Source organism: Vitis vinifera, chromosome 18 (assembly GCF_030704535.1).
Source record: "Vitis vinifera cultivar Pinot Noir 40024 chromosome 18, ASM3070453v1".
NCBI classification, from domain to species: Eukaryota; Viridiplantae; Streptophyta; class Magnoliopsida; order Vitales; family Vitaceae; genus Vitis; species Vitis vinifera.
Genome location: NC_081822.1, coordinates 26,133,210 through 26,156,823, shown reverse-complemented (window position 1 = coordinate 26,156,823; position 23,614 = coordinate 26,133,210). Strand labels below are relative to the sequence as shown.

At 33.5% G+C, this 23,614-nt stretch overlaps 1 pseudogene; it reads left to right on the top strand.

Annotated features, from left to right (window-relative positions):
* Positions 1-243: 243 nt before the first annotated feature.
* The window catches only part of LOC100261094 (disease resistance protein RPV1-like), a 37,014-nt pseudogene continuing 13,643 nt past the window's right edge, over positions 244-23,614 (top strand).

The window sequence follows — 23,614 nt, the reverse complement described above, 5'->3', positions numbered from 1 at the left end:
CAATTAATTTAATATATTTTTAGCATTGGTTTTCGTTCTTCTTGTTTTTGTTGTATTGAAAACAAGTAAAGACAAGTAAGATGGGATCCACCAAGACTGAATTAATAAGAATGCTAAAGAAGTAAGTGAGAGCAATAATTGATTTCAACTTTATTGAAATGCAAAATGACAATAAGGACTTCAACTTTGTTGATTTTTAAGCACCATCCCCTCTAAAGATTCTTTGGGGATAAATGAGAATAAAGAAATCTCAGGCCAAACCCAAGGTATTACTTCACATTTCCTTCCACTTAGCAAAGATACCTCTACCTCTGCCAACCACACCCTATTCTTCAACCCCCTGCCTATCCTCCATACCATCTTCGCCACTCTCTTCTCTACACCTATCAGAACCTGACCACAACTGTTTGGCTGGATCTTTGATGTTTATCTTCCAAAAGGTAAAATATGTGTGTGAATTTCTCTTATAACATACCGCCTCAGGCCACCAAATTTTGTACACAGGATAACAAAGAAAATTTGCCAAAGAGGCTTTATATGTTTTTTTTCTTTTTTGGTCTGCAGATGAAGCTTTTCTGCTGCACCCCCTCTCAGCTTGGAGTTCTGTTCATGGTGAAGAGGCCTGGAGCCAGCAGTCATTGAGCATCCAAGGATCCTCTCTCTTATTTTCTTTGATTCCAAACTCCCTTGTAATTTTGGTACAAGCAATCCAAAAATGGCTTCTTCCAGCACCCATGGAGCCTCTTCTTCTACTTCTTCTATTTCTCCTAATTATGATGTGTTCTTGAGTTTTAGAGGTGAAGACACTCGCAAAAATTTCACTGATTATCTATATACCACTTTGGTTAGACATGGAATTCAAACTTTCAGAGATGATGAAGAACTAGAGAAAGGAGGAGTTATCGCATCTGATCTCTTAAGAGCCATAGAAGAATCAAGGATTTTTATTATTATTTTCTCCAAAAATTATGCTGACTCTAGATGGTGTTTAAATGAACTTGTAAAAATCACTGAATGCGCGAGGCAAAAGGGATCAATGGTTCTACCAATTTTCTATCATGTAGATCCATCAGATATCCGAAAACAGTCGGGAATTTTTGGAGATGCATTTACCCACCATGAAAGAGATGCTGATGAGGAAAAGAAGGAGACGATACAAAAATGGAGGACTGCCTTAACCGAAGCAGCAAATCTATCTGGATGCCACGTGGATGACCAGTAAGTATGCTTCTCTTCATCTCTAATTAGAAATTCTATCCCACTGTATTTTTCTCGTTCTAAATTTGGGCCTAAAGTTATTAGCAACACATTTATATGGTTATTAGCTCTAAATTTTGCTGATTCCTTGTGTTGAATCTAAGGTTCATCTCTTTGAAATTCAACAGCCAAAAACACAAGCTAGAGAATCTACGGAATTTTCCTAGTATTAATAACAATTGTCCACAGCCCCAATTTTAAATATCTTTTGGCTTTTGATGTTAAACTGGCTTCTCATTGGATGAATTTGAGGCATGTTTTAAAGTTTTCAGTACTCAGTCCTCTATGGAAATGCAAAATTAATTAGCAAACTATGAATATTTATAGTCCTTTTCAACAATATTGATAAGTTGGTAAGCAACTTGTTTGTGAAATAAAAGCTGAAAAAAGTCATTAGAGAAGAGTCCTAATTTCCTAAACAATGACCCAATTAGTGTCAATAGATTGGGAAGCTCGCATCGCAAATTAAAAGTTGGCAACTTAGGACATTAATTAGTAGTTTGATACTTGCAAAATTGGAAGCTTAAGTATCAGACAACACCATATATGACTCGATTTATTCTACATTTATCATATTTTGCAACTCATTCTAACTCATCATTATGCTTTATAATTGGCAGGTATGAGACTGAGGTTATCAGTGAAATTGTTGATCAAATTGTTGGAAGTTTAAATCGCCAACCTTTAAATGTGGGCAAGAATATAGTTGGAATTAGTGTTCATTTAGAAAAATTGAAATTGATGATGAATACTGAGTTGAATAAGGTTCGTGTGATTGGAATATGTGGACCTGGTGGAATTGGTAAGACTACTATCGCCCAAGCAATTTATAATGAGATCTCATATCAATATGATGGTAGTAGCTTTCTTAGAAATGTTAGAGAGAGATCCAAAGGTGATACACTTCAATTACAAAATGAACTTCTTCATGGCATCCTGAAAGGAAAAGGTTTCAAAATAAGCAATATTGATGAAGGAGTTAATATGATAAAGAGGTGTCTTAACTCTAAAAGAGTCCTTGTTATTTTTGATGATGTAGATGAGCTAACGCAACTAGAATATTTGGCCGACGAGAAGGATTGGTTTAAGGTAAAAAGTACAATCATCATTACATCTAGAGACAAACAAGTGCTTGCTCAATATGGAGTGGATACACCATATGAGGTTCATAAATTTAATGAGAAAGAAGCAATTGAGCTCTTTAGTTTGTGGGCCTTCAAAGAAAATCTTCCCAAGGGAGCTTATAAAAACCTCTCATACAATATGATAGAGTATGCTGATGGCCTTCCATTAGCACTTAAACTTTTAGGTGCCTCTCTTTTTGGAAAGAAAATAAGCGAATGGGAAAGTGCATTATATAAGCTAAAAAGGATACCCCACATGGAAATTAACAAGGTACTTAGAATAAGTTTTGATGGACTTGATGATATGGATAAGGAGATATTTTTGGATGTTGCATGCTTTTTCAAGGGGAAGGACAAAGATTTTGTTTCAAGAATATTAGGCCCTCATGCTGAGTATGGAATAGCAACTCTAAATGACAAATGTCTTATAACTATTTCAAAAAACATGATAGATATGCATGATTTAATACAACAAATGGGCAGAGAAATTATTCGTCAAGAATGTCCTGAAGATCTTGGAAGAAGGAGTAGAATATGGGATTCTGATGCGTATAATGTGCTAACAAGAAATATGGTAAGTGCCAAATGCAAGAACTTTGGTTATCTGTGCTTATGCAAACTTCAATATTATTGTTATTGTTTTAGAAATTAACCATCTAAAAAATTTAGTTAAGCTTTACGCATCTTGTGTTTTGCTTATTCTTACTTTATATTTTTCAGGGGACACGAGCAATCAAAGCACTATTCCTAAACATTTGTAAATTTAATCCAACACAGTTTACCGAAGAATCTTTCAAACAGATGGATGGACTTAGATTGCTCAAAATCCATAAAGATGATGACTATGATCGCATATCAATATTTCGTAGCTATCCTCATGGAAAGCTATTTTCTGAAGACCACCTTCCAAGGGACTTTGAGTTTCCTTCTTATGAGTTAACTTATTTCCATTGGGATGGATACTCTTTAGAATCTTTGCCAACAAATTTTCATGCAAAGGACCTTGCTGCACTCATATTAAGGGGCAGCAATATAAAGCAACTTTGGAGAGGGAATAAGGTATTGTTATCATCATTTACTTACACATTTTTTTATATTAATTTTTAATGTTTATGTAAAATTATCAATTGATTGTTTTTTTTTTTTTTTTCCAGCTTCATAACAAGTTGAAGGTTATCAATCTCAGTTTCTCAGTGCATCTCACTGAAATCCCGGACTTCTCAAGTGTGCCAAACTTGGAGATTCTAATTCTAAAAGGTTATACAATGGTACTTAAAATGTTCATGCATCAGTATTAGAGTTATTAAAACTAATTTGTTTTTTTTCCTCCCTTGAATTGGACAGGGTGTGAAAACCTGGAGTGTCTTCCAAGAGACATTTATAAATGGAAACACCTTCAAACTTTGTCTTGCGGAGAATGTTCAAAGCTAAAGAGATTTCCGGAAATCAAGGGCAATATGAGAAAGCTAAGAGAGCTCGATTTAAGTGGTACGGCTATAGAAGAGCTACCATCATCATCATCGTTTGAACATCTAAAAGCTCTTAAAATTCTCAGCTTCAATAGGTGTTCAAAGCTCAACAAAATCCCTATTGATGTTTGTTGCCTATCATCATTGGAAGTATTGGACCTAAGTTACTGCAATATAATGGAAGGAGGAATTCCCAGTGATATTTGTCGGTTATCATCACTGAAAGAACTAAATCTGAAATCGAATGATTTTAGAAGCATACCGGCCACAATCAATCAACTTTCTAGGCTGCAAGTCCTTAACTTAAGTCACTGCCAGAACCTTGAACACGTTCCAGAGCTTCCATCAAGTTTAAGACTTTTAGATGCGCATGGTCCAAATCTTACTTTATCAACAGCCTCATTTTTGCCATTTCATTCTCTGGTCAATTGCTTCAATTCGAAAATTCAGGTATATATGATTTTCATGTCACCGACTTTTTTTATGCAGACACTAGATTTACATGGTGCTTTTGTGCAGGATTTGAGTTGGAGTAGTTGTTATTATAGTGATTCTACCTACCGTGGCAAGGGAATTTGTATTGTTCTTCCACGAAGTAGTGGAGTTCCAGAGTGGATAATGGATCAGAGAAGTGAAACAGAGCTTCCCCAGAATTGTTACCAAAATAATGAGTTTTTGGGATTTGCTATATGCTGTGTTTATGTTCCACTTGCTGATGAATATGAGAACATATCCGAAAATGAATCAGACGATAAATCTCAGGATGAATCTGCTCACACATCGGAGGATGAAACAGATGATAAATCTAAGAATGAATCCACGGCTGAATTATTGTTGCAGTATACATATTCACCCTCTTGTAGACTGACATGTTCTTTGAAAATCTCTGGTGAAAATAGAAAATTGGTGGATAGTCCCCAATTTGTATCTCATTGTTTTTGCTATAACCAAGGTAATGACAGTGTATCACGTCAAACGTGGGTGATTTGGTATTCCAAGGAAGCTATTAAGGAGCGGTGTCTCCCTGGTCAACGGCACGGCTTTTCACCTATTTTTCGGGGCTATTACAATATTCTTAAGAAATCCTTTAAAGAGGCAGAGTATAGAGTCCGCCTTATATACTCCCAAGACACACAGGATGCGGAGGTTAGAAGATGCATCCAATGCCAACAAGATGGGATATGCCGGCGGGGTGGTTGTTTTAAGGATAGTGATATGCAGGAGCTACCCATTATAGAGAATCCCTTGGAGCTTGATGGTTTATGTTTGCGGGATTGCGAAAACCTCAAGAGTCTGCCAACTAGTATTTGTGAGTTCAAATTCCTTAAAACTTTCTCTTGCTCTGGCTGTTCACAATTAGAGAGTTTTCCAGAAATCCTGGAAGATATGGAAATCTTAGAAAAGCTTGAATTAGATGGAAGTGCCATAAAAGAGATACCATCATCAATTCAACGTCTGAGAGGGCTTCAAGATCTGAATCTGGCATATTGCAGAAACCTTGTGAATCTTCCGGAAAGCATTTGTAATCTGACATCTCTTAAAACTCTCACTATCACATCCTGTCCAGAACTCAAAAAATTGCCAGAGAACTTGGGGAGATTGCAATCTCTAGAATCTCTTCATGTTAAAGATTTTGATTCAATGAATTGTCAGTTGCCATCTTTGTCAGTGCTCCTTGAGATTTTTACGACTAATCAACTGCGGTCTAAGGGAAATCCCCACTGATATTTGCCACCTATCATCACTGAAATATTTATTTCTCATGGGGAACCCGTTCAGTAGCTTACCTGATGGGATCAGTCAACTTCACAAGCTAGGATTTCTTGACTTGAGTCACTGCAAACTGCTTCAACATATTCCGGCGCTTCCATCAAGTGTAACATATGTTGATGCCCATCAATGCACATCCCTGAAAATTTCATCGAGTCTACTCTGGTCTCCTTTTTTTAAATCCGGAATTCAGGTATGATTTTTCATATATGGCATTTGACCTTTTCCTTTTACGGGGACACAATATTCACACTGTACTTTTTGTGCAGGAGTTTGTACAGAGAAATAAAGTCGGTATTTTTCTTCCTGAAAGTAATGGAATCCCAGAGTGGATAAGCCATCAGAAAAAGGGATCCAAAATAACTCTGACACTTCCTCAGAATTGGTACGAAAATGATGACTTCTTGGGCTTTGCTTTGTGCTCTCTTCATGTTCCACTTGACATTGAATGGACGGATATCAAAGAAGCCAGGAATTTCATTTGTAAATTGAATTTCGACAACAGTGCGTCTTTTGTGGTGAGAAATATGCAGCCCCAACGCTATTGTGAAAGCTGCCGTGATGGAGATGAATCAAATCAATTGTGGTTGATAAATTATCCCAAGTCGATTATTCCCAAGAGATATCACTCAAATAAATATAAGACCTTGAACGCTTCATTTGAAAATTACCTTGGTACGATATCAGTGAAAGTGGAGCGATGTGGGTTCCAGCTTCTTTATGCTTATGGACAGAATCATCTCACATTGGTACAAGGCAGCAGCTCTTCTCATGGGGATTTGGGCAGCCATAGATCAGCTGTACAAGATACCAATGCTTGCGACAACCAAGAAGGCACTGAGCACAACCATCCTCCAATGACACAGTACGTTGATCATAATGTTGATGCTCACAATAAAAGGAACCCAATAGACCAGTACCCAGTAGAGGAGCCACAACATAAAAGATTCAGAGAAACCAAAGACTGATCTCATTCAGACTTCTAACACCAATGCTCTCATCTTTTACTGGTATTATTTCACCTTCCTTTCTCTTTCTAATTTACATGGGGCTTGAATTTCTTTACCATGTTTATTCTTTTCAAGGCATGCAAAAGTTTGAGGCTATTTTAGGGAGTGCTCTTATCCTTGTATCTAAAAGTTAAAGCTATCTCTTTTTTATTAAGGCTTGTTTTCATGTATTTGTAGAAAAAATTGATCTTGTTATTGCTTTTGAAAGGTGTCATGCAGAAAATTACACAATCTATTGTCTTCACCTTAAGCTTGATTGACATCTAAATGCAGTACCTCAAGCAGTCTAAGGGAAAATGGTTAGTCAAAGATCCAACACTCAGGTTGGTCACACATGTGTCCTTGTTTATTGAGGCAAGTAATATATATCTAGTAAATTGTCAATTTTGATTACAATGCAGTCAATTGAGTCACATGGTTTGGTGTTCTACTATTTTTGTTTTTATCTTTATTTTTTTAATATTTGTTCTTGTACTGAAGGTAAAGAGAATTCAAAACAAGAATTAGCGATTACTTAGGAGAAGAGCATTTCTGCTTCAAATATGTACTTTGGAAAGTTTTGAGAGGTAGGTATATTTTCTTCACCTATTACAAATGAGTTAAAAATGAAACTCAAATTTATGTAAGTATGAATTTTAAAACTTATTATAAAAAAGTATGACATTTAAATGTTAAAAAATTGAGTTGATATATTTTAACTACAAAGTCCATTGGTTGATGGCATGAACTTATACATGCAAAGTCTATATATATATACTGGATACTACTAACTAATTTGTTCTTATAATGATTTTTTTATATGTCCATTTTCGTTAATTTGGAAAAGAATAATGAATGCACCATATCTATATTTCTTTGTATTAGAATTTAACCTAGTAGAAAAAAAATGTCCTAATGCTCATTCTCATAATCATGTACCTGCCAACTTTGTTTTAGGATTTTATAAATTGTTGTGGATTTTGTGTTGTACATGATCTCAATTATACTCTAATGCTAAAGTGGAGTCATCATTTCCCCTCTGAAGTAAGAAATGTTTAGAGATAAGGAAAAGAGGGAAAAAGAAAAAAGGGAAAAGAAAACCTAGTTGATTTCTTATTTGGTAAGTTTCTTATTAGATGTCTTTTGAGATTAACTTTTTGACAAAAGGATTCACTATGCACTACAAGAAAAGGGAGATATAGTGACATGGTTTTAGTTGGGGCCAACAAAATCCACTACAAAAGCAACATTATAATTGGGGGAAGGAATAGGTGCTGCCACAAAATCTCTTATAGTTGGGGAAGAAATAGTAGCTGTTATAAAAGCTCTTATAGGTGTGGGAAGAAACAGGCTGCTGCCATAAGAGCTGTAAAATTTGGAGAAGGAATGGACCACCATACTATATATGAACTAATAGAGCCCACACCCATATACCCACTATATAACCACTGCTTCTTCCACTCACTTCCTCTCCCGCTCAGTTCGGATTGGTGAGAACCCACTGGGAGTCATTTCCTCACTTCAAACTGCCAAGAACCCACCAGTGAGAATCTTCGAACGACAATTTTCTTTCATTCACTCTTCTGAGCCCTCAATGTTGATAATTGTTACTGGTGATAGCTATTGAACTCTTCTCCCAAAGCCACAAAATCTTAGGAATTGAGTCTCTAACTAGATTGTTGGTGATCAACAACCAGCTTGCTCATCATTATTTATTATTTATTATTATTATTATTATTATTATTATTCACAATTTCCCCATATTAATTACTATACATCAACTTGAACATATTTTAATTTCTCAAACTATTGTTTTTTTTAATGCCCTAAATTAAATTTCTCATTTCTCAATAAAACAATTTCTAATAATATTAAATCATACACCTATATTTTTATCAGCAAAATTAATTTCTTCAAATCAAAATTATTAATTCTAGTAATAGGTAAAACATATCTAACTTCTTAAGAAGTTCTCTATAGTTTATCTAATATGTCACCAATTCAACTCTCTTATTTGTTGTGAAAAACCATAATAAGGGATAATAATATAAAAAAAAAAAACAAAAATGGAAAACACATAAAATACCACAACAATTTATGTAGTTCGGCCTAAAGTCTATATCCATAAGAGAATACAAAGAAAAAAGTCCACTATTGTTGAAGGAGATAACAACTCTAGAGCTCTCAAATCCCAAAAAGATACTCTCACTTTTTGGTCAAAATCTCTTCCTATATTTTTTTTTTCCTAATTACATAGGAAGATTCCATATAGGAAACTAATTGTATAATTGTCAAAGATACCTATTCCTAAAACAAAGATCTCACAAAAGGATATTTCCTTTACAATAATAGTAAAATCTCTTATCTATATATTATATTATGAAACTATCAACAACTTTCCAATTTACTTAAAAATATAATTTGAGACACTTTCTAACAATCTTCACTTTGACTCAAATTCTTAAGATTCAAACAAACTCGAAAGTCTTCCATGTTACTTTGCTTCCACATCCCTATGTGGCCTTCAGATACTAACAACACCAATTAAGTCCAAGTAATGTCTGAACTTAAATGTAGAAATGAGCTTAGTTATCATATTTACAAGATTTCTCACTGTAAGGAATTTTTTTTCATTATATAGCACCCTATGCAATCATATTTTTAATAAAATGTATTCTGACATCAATATGTTTAGTTCTCTCATGGAACATTTGATTTTTAGTCTAATGTATGACACTTTGGCTATCACAATACACAACAATCAACTCCTATTATAAGCCCATATTATAACGACCCGCTCCCAATCGTGTAGATATTGTCCGCTTTGGACCCAAAGGGACCTTCACGGCTTTAAAACGTATCTACAAGGTTAAGAGGAGCCTCTACATATATAGCGCCAAGAACTTTCTCCCCTATCCGATGTGGGACATTACAAACACCCCCCCCATGCAGACACAATGTCCTCGTTGTGTCCCATGGGATTGTGGGGTCAAACAGACAAACACCCCTGAGCTTGAAGGGATAGTCAAAATAGGAGCTATCACTAATCTGTTCTTTAACTCTTAGAAACTACGTTCATAATCATTAGACCACTCAAACTTAACCCCTTTCTGAGTCAACATGGTCAGAGGTAAGGCAATCTTAGAGAACCCCTTAATAAACCGCCTATAATAACTAGCCATTCCTAAGAAACTTCGAATCTCGGTCACAGTATTAGGTCTTCTCCAATTTGACACGGCATCTACCTTTCCAAGGTCAACAGAGATGCCATCCTTGGTAAGCACATGCCCAAGGAAAGAGACTTTATCTAACCAGAACTCACACTTTTTTAGTTTAGCATACGGTTGCTTATCTCTGAGAGTCTGCAATACAGTACTCAAACAACGCTCATACTCCTCCCTACTCTTTGAGTACACCAAAATATTATCTATAAAAACCACCACAAACTGATCTAGATAGGGCTTGAATACCCTATTCATTAAGTCCATAAATGCAACAGGTGCATTAGTCAAACCAAAAGACATAACCAAAAACTCATAATGCCCATATCTAGTTTGAAAAGCAGTCTTGGGTACATCTTCACTTCTAACCCTTAACTGATGATAACTAGACTGAAGATCAATCTTAGAGAACACATATGCACCCTGAAGTTGATCAAACAAATCATCAATACGAGGAAGGGGATACTTGTTCCTCACCATCACCTTATTCAACTCTCTATAATCAATGCAGAGTCTCATAGATCCATCCTTCTTCTTTAGAAATAAAACAGGAGCTCCCCAAGGTGAAACACTAGGTGTCACTCAATAAACAAACATAGCGGTACAGGGACCCTTAGTTCCCATTTCCCTTTATTTGATAGTTTGCCTAGTGGTATAACCTCAATCCGGTACATGGAAATATACATCGACAACCAAAGCCTTCTTGTTAACAGAACCATAGGAAGGATTATGGGGTCAGTTTGGCTTGAATGATTCAACTAGACAAGTCCTGTTTGCCGCCTCGACCTTTGATATATACAGTTCTTAGCGTTGGGGGTTTGTTTGGCTCCGTAAGGGGTGTTTGCCTGTTTGACCCCACAATCCCATGGGACACAGCGAGGATGTTGTGTTTGCATGGGGGGTATTTGTGATGTCCCACATCGGATAGGGGAGAAAGTTCCTGGCGCTATATATGTAAAGGTTCCTCTTAACCTTGTAAACGCGTTTTAAAGCCGTGAGAGCCTCTTTGGGTCTAAAGCGGACAATATCTACACGATTGGGAGCGGGTCGTTACACATATTGTCAACCAAATTCTTAAGTCAAATAGCTTCTTTCATTGCTTCTGTGGCTACCATGTATTCTTCTTCAATTGTTGACAAAGCAATTATAGATTGCAAGGTTGCTTTCTAACTAATAACACTATCACATAAAGTGCATGCATGCCCTATTAGAGACCTTGTTCTATCTAAATCTCTAACATAGTTGGAATCAACATAGCTAATAATTGTCCCGAAGACGTCACTATTTTTATCATATGCTAAGCCAACATGTGTTGTTCTTCTCAAGTATTGAAGTATCCATTTCACTTCTTACCAATGGATCTTTCTAGGGTGATCCATATATCTACTCATCACTCTAACTACATGTGAAATGTTAAGCCTAGTGCAAACTATAGCATACATAATGCTCCTAGTTGCACTAGCATAAGGAACATGTGACATATGCTGCCCTCATTCCTCATTTGTGGTGATAAAGCACTTGAAAGTTTGAAGTGAGCTACTAATGAAGTACTCACTAATTTTGACCCTTGCATTCCAAAATGTTCCAACACTTTCTCAATATACTTTTTCTATGATAAGTACAATTTATTTGCTTCTCGGTATCTATTAATTTCCATACTTAATATTTTCTTCGCAACTCCATGGCCTTTCATTTCAAATCTCCTCAAAGTTGAATTTTCAACCTGTTGATGTTAGACATGTTCTTACAGGCAATTAAGATGTCATCGACATACAATAATAAATAAATGAAAGAACCATCAAACAATTCCTTGTGATATACACAATTATCATACTTCTACGCTAGCCATTACTAATCATAAAAGTCTCAAACCTTTTATACCACTACCTAGGAGATTGCTTCAAACCATAAAGAGATTTATTCAACAAATAAACATGGTCTTCCTTTCTGGAAATAATGAATCCCTCAGGTTGATGCAATCAAATTTGCATAAGCATACCTCTGAGGTGGTTTAACTTGTCTCTTCGTTCTATCTCTAGCCAAATAATATTGTTGCTCTTGTAGTGATTTCTTTTATCATCAAGATGTTGTACCCCTTCCTCCGTTGGCTTTATTGAAATAATTCTTTTTGTGGTTATTGAAGCTTTAGGCACAAACTTTACCTTTTTTCTCATAGTAGGATTGTTTTCTACATCAAATTGCTCTTTCTTAGGACTTAACATTGCAAACTGCTTTAAAAGCCACATCCTTACTAAGAAAAAATTTGGCAAACTTTGAATTCGGGCACCACAACCTACACTCTTTCACTCCATTTGCATATCCTAAAAATATGCACTTCCTTGCCCTTGGTTCCAACTTTCCTTCATTCACATGAGTATAAACAAGACAACAAAAAATTCTGATTAAATGAGCATAATTAGAAGAGTAACCAAACCATATCTCTTCAAGAGTCTTATAATTGATAAGAATTGAAGGAGATACATTCACAAGATAACAAATTGAATTTACTATTTCAACCTTAAATTCATTTAACAACCCTATATTGGAAAGCATGCATTATGCTCTCTTTAAAGGAATTCTAATCATCTGTTTTGCAATACCATTTTGTTGTGGAGTATGCTTAACTGTGCAATGTCTCATAATACCTTCATTCTTGCAAAAGTCATTGAATTTTTTCCCATAGAATTTCCTTGCTATTGTCTGTTCATAAGCACTTGATTTGTTTTCATGTCTACTTCTCAATCATAGCTTTCCATTGCTTGAACTTCCCAAAGACGTCATTCTTATGTTTCAGGATATATACTCAAACCTTTTTAATTAAAGCAGTATGTGATATAACCTAAGAATGACTCAAAAGATCTGAATGGATGTAATCCAAAGAACATTTAGTCCTATGAACAATTATCTTCTTGTGAGCTTAAGTTACTTAAGCCCAAATTGGGCTAGGGTTACCTAATATAGCCCATCTAAGTCCTAATTAATTAATTAATTATAATAAGCTTCAATTAATTAATTAGCCCATACCAAAAAGACAATTCATAAGATCTAATAAAACCTTGTGCTTTACCAAAACACTCTTATGCACGCTTATGAACCAAAGCCTAAATCCTTCAAACCAAAAATGTCATTGTGACGTAGGAGCTTAAGTGGGAACCACTAGGACCCATAGAAAAATACTAGTTTCTTTAAAATCCAATTCTAAAGTTGATTCAATACTCTTTTAGAAAGAATCAATTGAACTCTAGTATTCTATGAAATTATAATGAGCATAGATTGAGTTTGTTTCCTACTATCTACTATAGGAAGACACCCCATGAACTAGTGTATATAAGCTAACAAGGTAGTATCATCACCTATCAAGATACATCTCAAATCCTTGAGTTCTAGATCCCTTTTATTATGTGATCAATTGGCACATTTGACTCCAAGGAGCATACATCAAATTTCACTAAGTAAAGTGTTATAGTCAATCTTCTAGATCACATGTCCTTTGGATTACCTAGAAGGACACATTGTCTCAATACCATGAGATATTATGGTGCCTCTATTGAGAATATATGTTGTCATCAACCTTTATCAACAGTAACCCAATCCTAGGGATATATGATCATTTTAGGGTCTCACTCATAAGTCAAAGCCTCCTATTGATTATGGTATAAGCTTAATACCCTCTTAAGGTTAAGAGTCCATGTAGTATAGTAGCTTCGTGAATCATAACAACTGATAATCTTATATCGTGATTCATTGTAGGTCCTATCCAGTGTGCATCACGTACACTAGTGTACTCACTATGGGAAAACCATCCTAATGACCAAGACAAGTTATCCCTCAAATTAGGAAGTAATGCACTAAATCTCAGATAGATTGCCTAAATTTATGAATAGACTATGGACTACTCATCACCCTACAAGGAGCCCATAACTTGGATCTTTTGTGCAACTCCTAATGTACATAAGCCATGAACAATGCAAGTGATTTGACCATGTATGCTCAAACAACCAATTAATGAATAAGGGATAGTAAAAAAGGAAACCATAAGGAACATAAATAAATAATTTTATGAATAAATCTCAATTTTTTATATCATGTCATGCTTTCTATGGCTTAATCCCAATAGTTCTCCCTCTAGCCACAAAACTTTCACCTGATTCGTCTTCTCTACTCTCAAACACCCTCTACTTCAAATCCTTTGAGTAACATCCTCTATGAAGAGAGTATCTCTACCACATATTATCGTATCTATGAAGTGCTCATTGGAATTCAGTAGGGAACATATCAAAATTATGGTTTGGTCTTCATCATCAATTCTAGCATCACTATTCCTCAAATACATGATAGTTTTATTAAACTCATTAAGTGGTCTTTAATGGATATACCTTCTTTCATATTGAGAGTGAACAACCGCTTATTCAAATATAAGCGATTTGTAAGATACTTCGTCATATATAGACTTTTTAACTTCAACCATAACTTGGTAGTTGTACCCTCTTCTGCAACCTCATAAAGTACTAGTCATTACCTAAGCATAACAACATAGCACTCTACGCTTTTTCCATAAGTTCATCTTTCTCTTCGTCAGGAATCATTGTTGGTAGAGCCTCTCTACCTTTCAATGCTTTGGACAACCCTTGTTGAACCAATTAAGTAAAAGTTACAACTTTTTGTTTATATTTGCCAACAAAGTTCTTTCGTTGGCGATTGCATTATTTCCTAATGAAATAAGTATTGCTAAATAGTGTTATTTATTTATGACATAGGTAATATTGATAAATAGATATATAGCTGATTAATCTCTTCTGATTTATTTCTTTTGATCCCATAAACTGCCCAAATTCAAGGTAGTTTTGTGGAGTAATTTTGATAGTTCCATTATTGTAAGGTTACATAACATATGGCATGCTTTAAATTAAATTGTGACTATGGTCCATTACAAAATAACGTAAAGTGGTTATGGATTTTGTATACTTGGCTGCATTAAAGAAGTCTATTAATTGATTAAATGCTAGATCTGCTTGAGAAGAATGATTGTTTAATTTGCAATTAAGATTAATTTACAAGTATGAATATAACTATACATCTATTAATTAATTAATTAATTAATTATCAAAGTTGTCTTCACTTACTTAGTAGAAACATATGTTTAGAACCAAGGGGATGCCTAACACCTTTCAACTAAGTAATTTGACTCTTGAAGTAATTCCTAGTTTATAAACTTTTTTTTTAAGGAGTCATTTGAGATCATATAGGTCTTTATCACCTAGGTTTATTTCTTATTTTATTTTTTGGATGAGTTTAAGTCAAATAAATATTTATAAAAATTTAAACATTTTATTGGAAATTTATCTAAATTTTTTTTTAAAAAAAAATAAAAAATAAAAGTGTGTATTAAAATTCTTAACATAAAAAAATTAAAAAAAAAAAAAAAGCCTCCACCAATATTATTGACAAATTATATCTTAAGGTATGTTTATAGGAAATAATTTATATATATATATATATATATATATATATGCATCTAGTTTAAAGCCTTTTCCTTCACAAGCAACCTCATCATACTTGGATTGAACCTTTTGGAGACCTAAATCATATCCCTTGATACTACCTTCCTCAACACACCTCTCCCTCTTATAGACCACACTCCTTATGGTAAGCATCCTCCCCATCCATCTCTCATTCTATGAGTAAGAGTGAAGAATGGTAAGAACAAGCTGTTACTTTCTTATTCCAGCTTTTGGCTTCCTATACAAGTCTCATTTCTTCATAAAATCCCCAATACTCGGTTCTTAACACTCTCCACTCCTTTATGCCTTTTCCAAACTATTTTCCTTTTCTTCTTCAACCAAGATAAGCGTGAACTTGAAGGGACAACATCATCGAACTCTCTGTGGTGGGCAAATCCACTCTCTCCAATGTCATTGTAAGCCTCTACCACCTCGAACTTTGTTTGGTTATTGACAAAATTAAACTAGGGAAAATAAAAAGAACTTTAAGGGTTTGAGTTTTACATTTTTTTTTTCTTTTTTAGGATATGAGATATAGGAGTTGGAATCAGTAAAGGCTTGGTTCCTATGACCGTTTTCTTTGACTTGGTTTTTTGGACACACAATCAAGGAATAGTGGAAAAAATGGGCCTCGTATTGATTTTTCTATCTTGGGGATCCAATGTTTTATAGCTTAGGGAACTTTAATTTATTATACTTTTAGTTTCAATGTAGATATTAATTTATTAATTGGAAACATTATTTTTAGTTAAAAAGAATAGTCTTTTGATGAATCTCAGTTTTAGTTTCAGTTTAAGTATTAACTTACTAGTCTTTTGATGAATGGTATAATATGTTTAATCTTTCAGTGGAAAAGAAGACAATTTCTTATTAGTTCAAAAGCATTATTTTAGATTCAATTTAGATATTAATTTATAAATTTCAATTTAGGTTTTATTTTTGTTCTTCATATCGATGGATTCGACATTTTGTACCCAAATTAGTGCAAGAATATTTTCTTTGTTAAAATTTCTCAGTGTTGTGTAGGATTTAGATTTTCTTCCACTTAAGTTTTAGATTTTTTTTTTTTTCTGAATTTTGTCATTGACTTCGTCAATTATTAGCATCCAATATATATATATATTTGTTCTTCATATCGATGGATTCGATATTTTGTACCCAAATTAGTGCAGGAATATTTTCTTTGTTAAAATTTCTTAGTGTTGTGTAGGATTTAGATTTTCTTCCACTTAAGTTTCAGATTTTTTTTTTTTTTCTGAATTTTGTCATTGACTTCGTCAATTATTAGCATCCAATATATATATATATATATATATATATATATATATATATATATATATGACCTTGTCCTGGGTGTCTATGGTATCAGAGCCATGGTGAAGGGAAGTTGGGTTTATTTTGGGTGTTTTGGCCTATCCTAAGATACGTAGCAGTGTGTCTAGGAGCGCGAGCCCTGCCGGTTGAGCCGTTGTTAGCCGTGGATAGGCGTTTGTTAGGCTGTAAGAGGGTTGGGGTGACGTCTCATAAGGTTTGTCAATCTGCTATTAGGCTATAGATCAAAACCCTAAAATGAGTTCAATTCTCAGAACCATGTTTAGGAGATCCAGTGATTCTCAAGATACTGTTGTAAACAGTGAAGAGATCAATTATCCTAAGATCCAAAATGATTTAGATGATTGGAAGTTACCCAAGGTGTCTAATCAAGAAATTTATAAGAAAGGAACCTTTAAGTTCTTCACAGATTATACCATCAAGACCTCTGAAATGTCAGTCAGCTTAGAACAAGACGACCAAGTCATAAGACTTCTAGATAACAGATCCATTGAAAAGCATAAGAGAGATGGCTATAACTTCATACACTTTGGTATGATTCAAGTAGCAGCTAAGCCTTTGACAAGATTATGTTTAAACACCTCTATTGTCATGTGTTTAAGGGATAATAGGCATCTCGAATATCGATATTCTATTATAGGCGCAGTCCAAGCTGGACTGAATGATGGCCCAGTTTATTTCCAGTGCTATCCTAACTTCACAGTTAGAATAAGAGATGCAAACATCTTAGATTCCGTTGTCCTGCATATTAAGACCCATGACTTTAAGATCAAACCAGGAAACAGTCTTGTTTCAATCATAACCAGGTTTGCCTATAAGAGCATGAACACAAGCGTTGGATCTGGGGCTCTTTGCACCCACTACAAGGAAAAAGGTATATGGTGACATTTATAACGAGTCACCATAAACATAAGGTGTCACTACAATATAGCGTCACCTTCTCCACTGACACCATAGAGGGTACCAATTGGTGACGTATTTGGAAGTGACACCAAAGTAGATAAATAGTGACCCATTCAGAAGTGACACCATATATTTCTAGTGATGATAGGGTGTCACATTAAATACATCATCTTTGAGTTATGATGTCACATTAAATGCATCACCTTTGAGTTATGGTATCACATCATTGTAAATTATTGAGGAATATATGATTGGTTTTAGTTGTTGATTTTTGCAATGCTTATGAATTAATAAGATTAACCTGTTTATATTTTGTCCATAAATATAACAATCATATTATATTTAACTCATTTTTCTGTAATGTTTCTAGAATAACTCATAATACATTGATCATCTAATAATATTTGTATATCAAATGTTCACAAAAGGATAGTATGTCCAACATATCAAACCCATCAAAACTAAAAAAGAAGAGTGAATACATACCAAAACATGATTTAGAAATGTTAAAGATCCCAAGATTCATGTATACCTCCATTTCATAAGCATAAAACCGGCTAACCATAAAATGATATAGAAGTCCCATCTAAAAATCTAAATTTCTCAGTTGCAATTAAAGTAATGTTTATGTCCTACAACGTATGACATAAGAGTTGCATTTAAAAACCCAAAATCTTGTTGCCTTCTTCTTTCTTTTTATTCTCCATTTCACCCTCCCAAGAGTGTATACCTGCATTTCAAAATTTAATGAGTTTTAGAGATTTTTATTGAAGAAAATAAACATGGATCTATGTTATCATAAATGAACAAATCTAAGAATTAATTTTTTTTTTCAAATAGAAACATTATTCAAAGAATAAGCATTACTATACAATACCTATGGAAAAATTCATGTAGTAGCTAAGGGACTCACCATGCATGGTGATCATGATGCATCAACATGATTCATGATTAGTTGTAGCACAAAAGTAGCCCATTCTCCTCTAATTTCATCGAATTCTACTTGAGAATATGTTTTTTTTATTACCAAACTGAAATCGAATAAGAAAATAACATTAAAATGCATAACATTTGGAAGCCTAAAACTATGTACAATTCATTAAATAAGTAATACCTTTGAAGCAATAATTGTAGGATCAAAAATTATATCTTTAATGAATCTCATAACAAAGTAGCCACATTCGAACCCTTTTTCTTGTCTTGGACACTAATCGATCAATTATAAAATAACATTAGTACTCACATATATAAATGGTGCAAATGCATAAGCTAATATGTAAAGAAAAATTTTTGGATGTCACCTGCACTAGTTGCTAAGATGGCTCCCTCTTAGATGTTTTCTTTGTAGATATTCGAAGAGCCCTATGTAAATAAGTTCAATGGGAACATTTTTAAAATAGGTAAATGTTATATGTTTTAATATATATAAATAATAAAAAAAATGTGTTTGAGGTGAATGTATTTTTTTTATTTAAAAATAATACTATGAAAAATAATAGGAAGAACTTACATGTTTACGATATCCTTTAAGTCCTCACATGGTTTGTGATGCATAGGGTCAAGATAGTGGACTATCATTTTCCTTGGCTCAAGCACTACCTAAATATAAACCCTTTAAGTCCTCATATCTATTTCTATTAACAAAATATAAAAACTTTCCAAAACTCAACTACTTAAATATAAAAACAAAATCAAATAAAATATCTAGCTAATTGGATTTTAGAAACTAAATAAACTATAAATAAACTAAATATAAAAACTAAATAAAATATCTATGCCCATGAATTAATTGAAGAGGATAGAAAGACACAGAGAGAACATGACTATGGTTATGATTTCCATCTTATCATTTCCTGTCAATACCACACATGCCCATTTTAAGGTTGGACACTACTTTTGTTGCTGGACTTGGAAAGGGAACTTCAAAATTGAAAACATAAATTAACCCTTATGTAAAAAAAAATAACATTAAAATATAATTGAGCATTAAAATATTTACTCTCTTTCATCACTTTCATTTGAATATTAATAATCTCTTATTGAGATAGATACTTACAATTTAATAAAATAGAAATTCCTAATAATAAAAAATATAAAATTTCTATTTCTATTAACAAAATATAAAAACTTTTCAAAACTCAACTACTTAAATATAAAAATAAAATAAAATAAAATATCTAGCTAATTGGATTTTAGAAACTAAATAAACTATAAATAAACTAAATATAAAAACTAAATAAAATATCTATGCCCATGAATTAATTGAAAATGATAGAAAGACACAGAGAGAACATGGCTATGGTTATGATTTCCATCTTATCATCTCCCGTCAATACCACACATGCCCATTTTAAGGTTGGACACTACTTTTGTTGCTGGACTTGGAAAGGGAACTTCAAAATTGAAAACATAAATAAACCCTTATGTAAAAAAAAAAAAATAACATTAAAATATAATTGAGCATTAAAATATTTACTCTCTTTCATCACTTTCATTTGAATATTAATAATCTCTTATTGAGATAGATACTTACAATTTAACAAAATAGAAATTCCTAATAATAAAAAATATAAAAAATTTTATTCCTATTAACAAAATATAAAAACTTTCCAAAACTCAAATACTTAAATATAAAAACAAAATCAAATAAAATATCTAACTAATTGGATTTTAGAAACTAAATAAACTATAAATAAACTAAATATAAAAACTAAATAAAATATCTATGCCCATGAATTAATTGAAGAGGATTGAAAGACACAGAGAGAACATGGCTATGGTTATGATTTCCATCTTATCATCTCCCGTCAATACCACACATGCCTTCCCGGATTGGTCCTTTTGGGGTTGGATACTCTCAACGAAATTCTATATCTCATTCCCACTTAGATACAAACAGAAAAATCATTCTTTTTTTTTTTTCCTCTCTCGTTTTTTAGAAAGGATGAAGATTATATGATAGTATATCTTAAAAAAAATTTGTACCTGTCATTCTCACACAAATATATATTAAAAATCATTCATTTTTTCCGGTTTTTCACTTTTTTTTAAGGACTTGATCATGTGTTTGGTTTAGATTAAAAAAATCAATTAATCTATAGTTTTTTCTTTCATGCTAGAAGATTAAACCTAAATTTTTCTTCCCTACAACTCAAGAAAACACAATTCACAAAAACCATAATACAAAGATGTTGAAACAATTAATATAATGACATTAATAAAAGAAAAAAAATGATAGATCCAAGAGATTTTGGGTTACCTGGGAGTCCACAAAGTGAAGAATGTCGGTTTTGAGCGTGTTGACTATGGATGGGTGAGAGAAAAGGTTGAAGAAGATCATGATTTTATATATAGGATTTATATATTGAGATTTTTTGGATTGTGGGTGAGATATGGAAACAATGGGATTTTTATATAGTATAATACTTAAAAAATTTATTTTATATGATGTCACTTCCCAAAAAATGACACTATAAATATAAAATTAATATCATCTAACTACCTCAATTGAAGATTTTTTATATGATGTGTCACCTTTATTAATTATAAACCCTATGGTGTCATTATTTTAAAAGTGACACCGTAAATAGTGACATCATAAACTATTTTTGTAGTAGTGACCAGTCCTAAAGGTGAGACCACTTACTTTCACTCAAATATGCTAGATAAGTCAGATTTCATCATCCCCAAGAAGATCTTGTGGAAAGATGTTGAGTTTCCTAAAAATTGGCATTTTGCTATTGCTGTTTCAGCCATTGCTCAACGATCTGAAAGTATTGAACAAATTGTTCAATATCCAGATGGAGGAGGAGAACTGGTTTTCTCCAACTCTTTCAGACTTTCCAGCAATCCTAGAGTTTCAGTTTATGAACCCTCTAGAGCTTCAAGCTCTTCTTTCCCAGTTAGAACCACTAGGGAAGAAGAAGGATCCATCTCAGGAAATCCTAAGAACATTAAGTTAACAGGTGTTAGAAGTCACACCAACTTGGCTAGACCATTTTACACAGAGGAAAATGAGTCTACTCAGGAATCCCAACAGGATGAGTCCCCTGTAATGTCTCCTACCTATTCCCAGATGATTAACACAATAAGCCTAAGTGATAAGGACTTTGAGATCAACAAGGATCTCTTAAGAGAGGACTTCTATTCTGAAGTCAATAAGCAAAGAAATGATTGGTTCTTTAGCACTATCCCTAAAGTCATTAGAGCCATTCACTAAGAAGAATTCTATGCCTACTTAGGACAGGAAAAGAAAAATATTAAGTTTTGGATTTGGTTTGAACTCTTCAAACAAAAGGATTATCCAGATTATCCTTATAAGCATGTTAATAACATTAAGAGCAAGAATAAAACTAAGTCCTTTGAATTTTCTAAGGAATTCCAGGAAAATCCCCAAATCAACCAGGCTTTTGATGATAGGATTAATCAGAAGATTAAGGATAATCTTGTTGCCCTTTTAACTGTTCAACCTCATAAGAGAATCAATATGGTTAAATGTGATATTAGTTCAGAAGAAGAAGTTGATGAACTAATTAAAATGTTTGAGGAACCCCATAATCAAATTATTTCAAAAGATATTAACAATTTAGAAACCTTTAAGACTAGGAATTACTATCCTAGACCTACATTTCCTGACATGTAGTTTGAGGAAATAAATCAGTATACTAAAGCCTTATACACCAGTGGTACTATCTATGAATGGAACATAGACGGTATGACCGAGAATAACATACTAAGCTTCAAGAAATGACCATGGTAAGTACATCCTATAAATTAAACAATAGACTGCCAGATTATGCTGTAGCTCAGACCATTGTTGCTGGGTTTATAGGTCAGCTTAAGGGTTGGTGGGATAATTATCTCACTTTTGATGATAGAAATAGTATCCTAAAAGCCTATAGGATTAATGAAAATAGTGAAGTTGTTAAGGACAAAGATGGCCAAGATATAGAGGATGTAGTGGCTACTCTAATCTACTCAATATCCAAGCACTTCATCGGAGATCCTGCAAAAATTAAAGATAAAACTGCAGATCTCTTAACCAACCTTAAGTGTCCCAAGCTTCATGATTTTAGGTGGTATAAGGAAGTCTTCCAAACCAAAGTCATGCTAAGGTCAGATTGTAATCAGTCTTTTTGGAAAGAAAAATTCATCTCAGGATTACTCAAGCTTTTCTCTGAGAGAATTAGGATCAAGATAAGGGAACAGTATAATGGTCAAATCCCTTATGATAAGCTAACCTATGGTGAGATTATAAGCATTGTCACAGTTGAAGGGATTAAGTTGTGCAATGACTTCAAGCTTAAGCAACAAATGAAGAATGAATAAAAAATCTACAAGAATGAATTTGGATCATTTTGTAGCCAGTTTGGTTTCAGCCAAAAAAAAACTATGCCTCCCTTTAAGCAAAAACCAAGTAGGAAGCCTAGCAAAGATAAGTTTTACCACAGTAAGAGAGGTACCCATGACAATTATAGGATGAATAATACTAAGCAGTCAAGACACTTCCAAAGAAGAGTCAACAAAGATACCCAGAAAAAGGTAGAAACTCCTTTAGATGTCAAGCCAATTATCTGTTTTAAATGTGGCAAAGTTGGCCATTATAAAAAAGATTGTAGAGTTAAGCAAAAGATTAATAACTTAAGTGTCTCAGATGACCTAAAAAATATGCTTTGTAAGGTAATGTTAAACTCCACAGATTCTGAATCAAGGACTGATTCAGATAATGAAGATGACATTAATAACCTAGACAGTAGTGGTGGAGTTTCTAGCCAATCTTCTAGTGACCAAGCTGAATGTATTAAAGGTAATTGTAATTGTCATCCTAAAACTATAAATGTCATAAGTCAATATCAGGAATTTATCCTTGATACTTTAAGAAAAGTTGAAGATGAAAAGACTAAGAAAAATCTTTATGAAGTTCTTAAGAAATCTGTTGTTAAAGTAGAAGCCAAGCAGACTGTAAATCCTTATAACCTTCATGATATCTTAAATAGGTTTGACCAACAGTCTCCCAAGGAAATTAGCATTAAGGAACTTCATGATGAA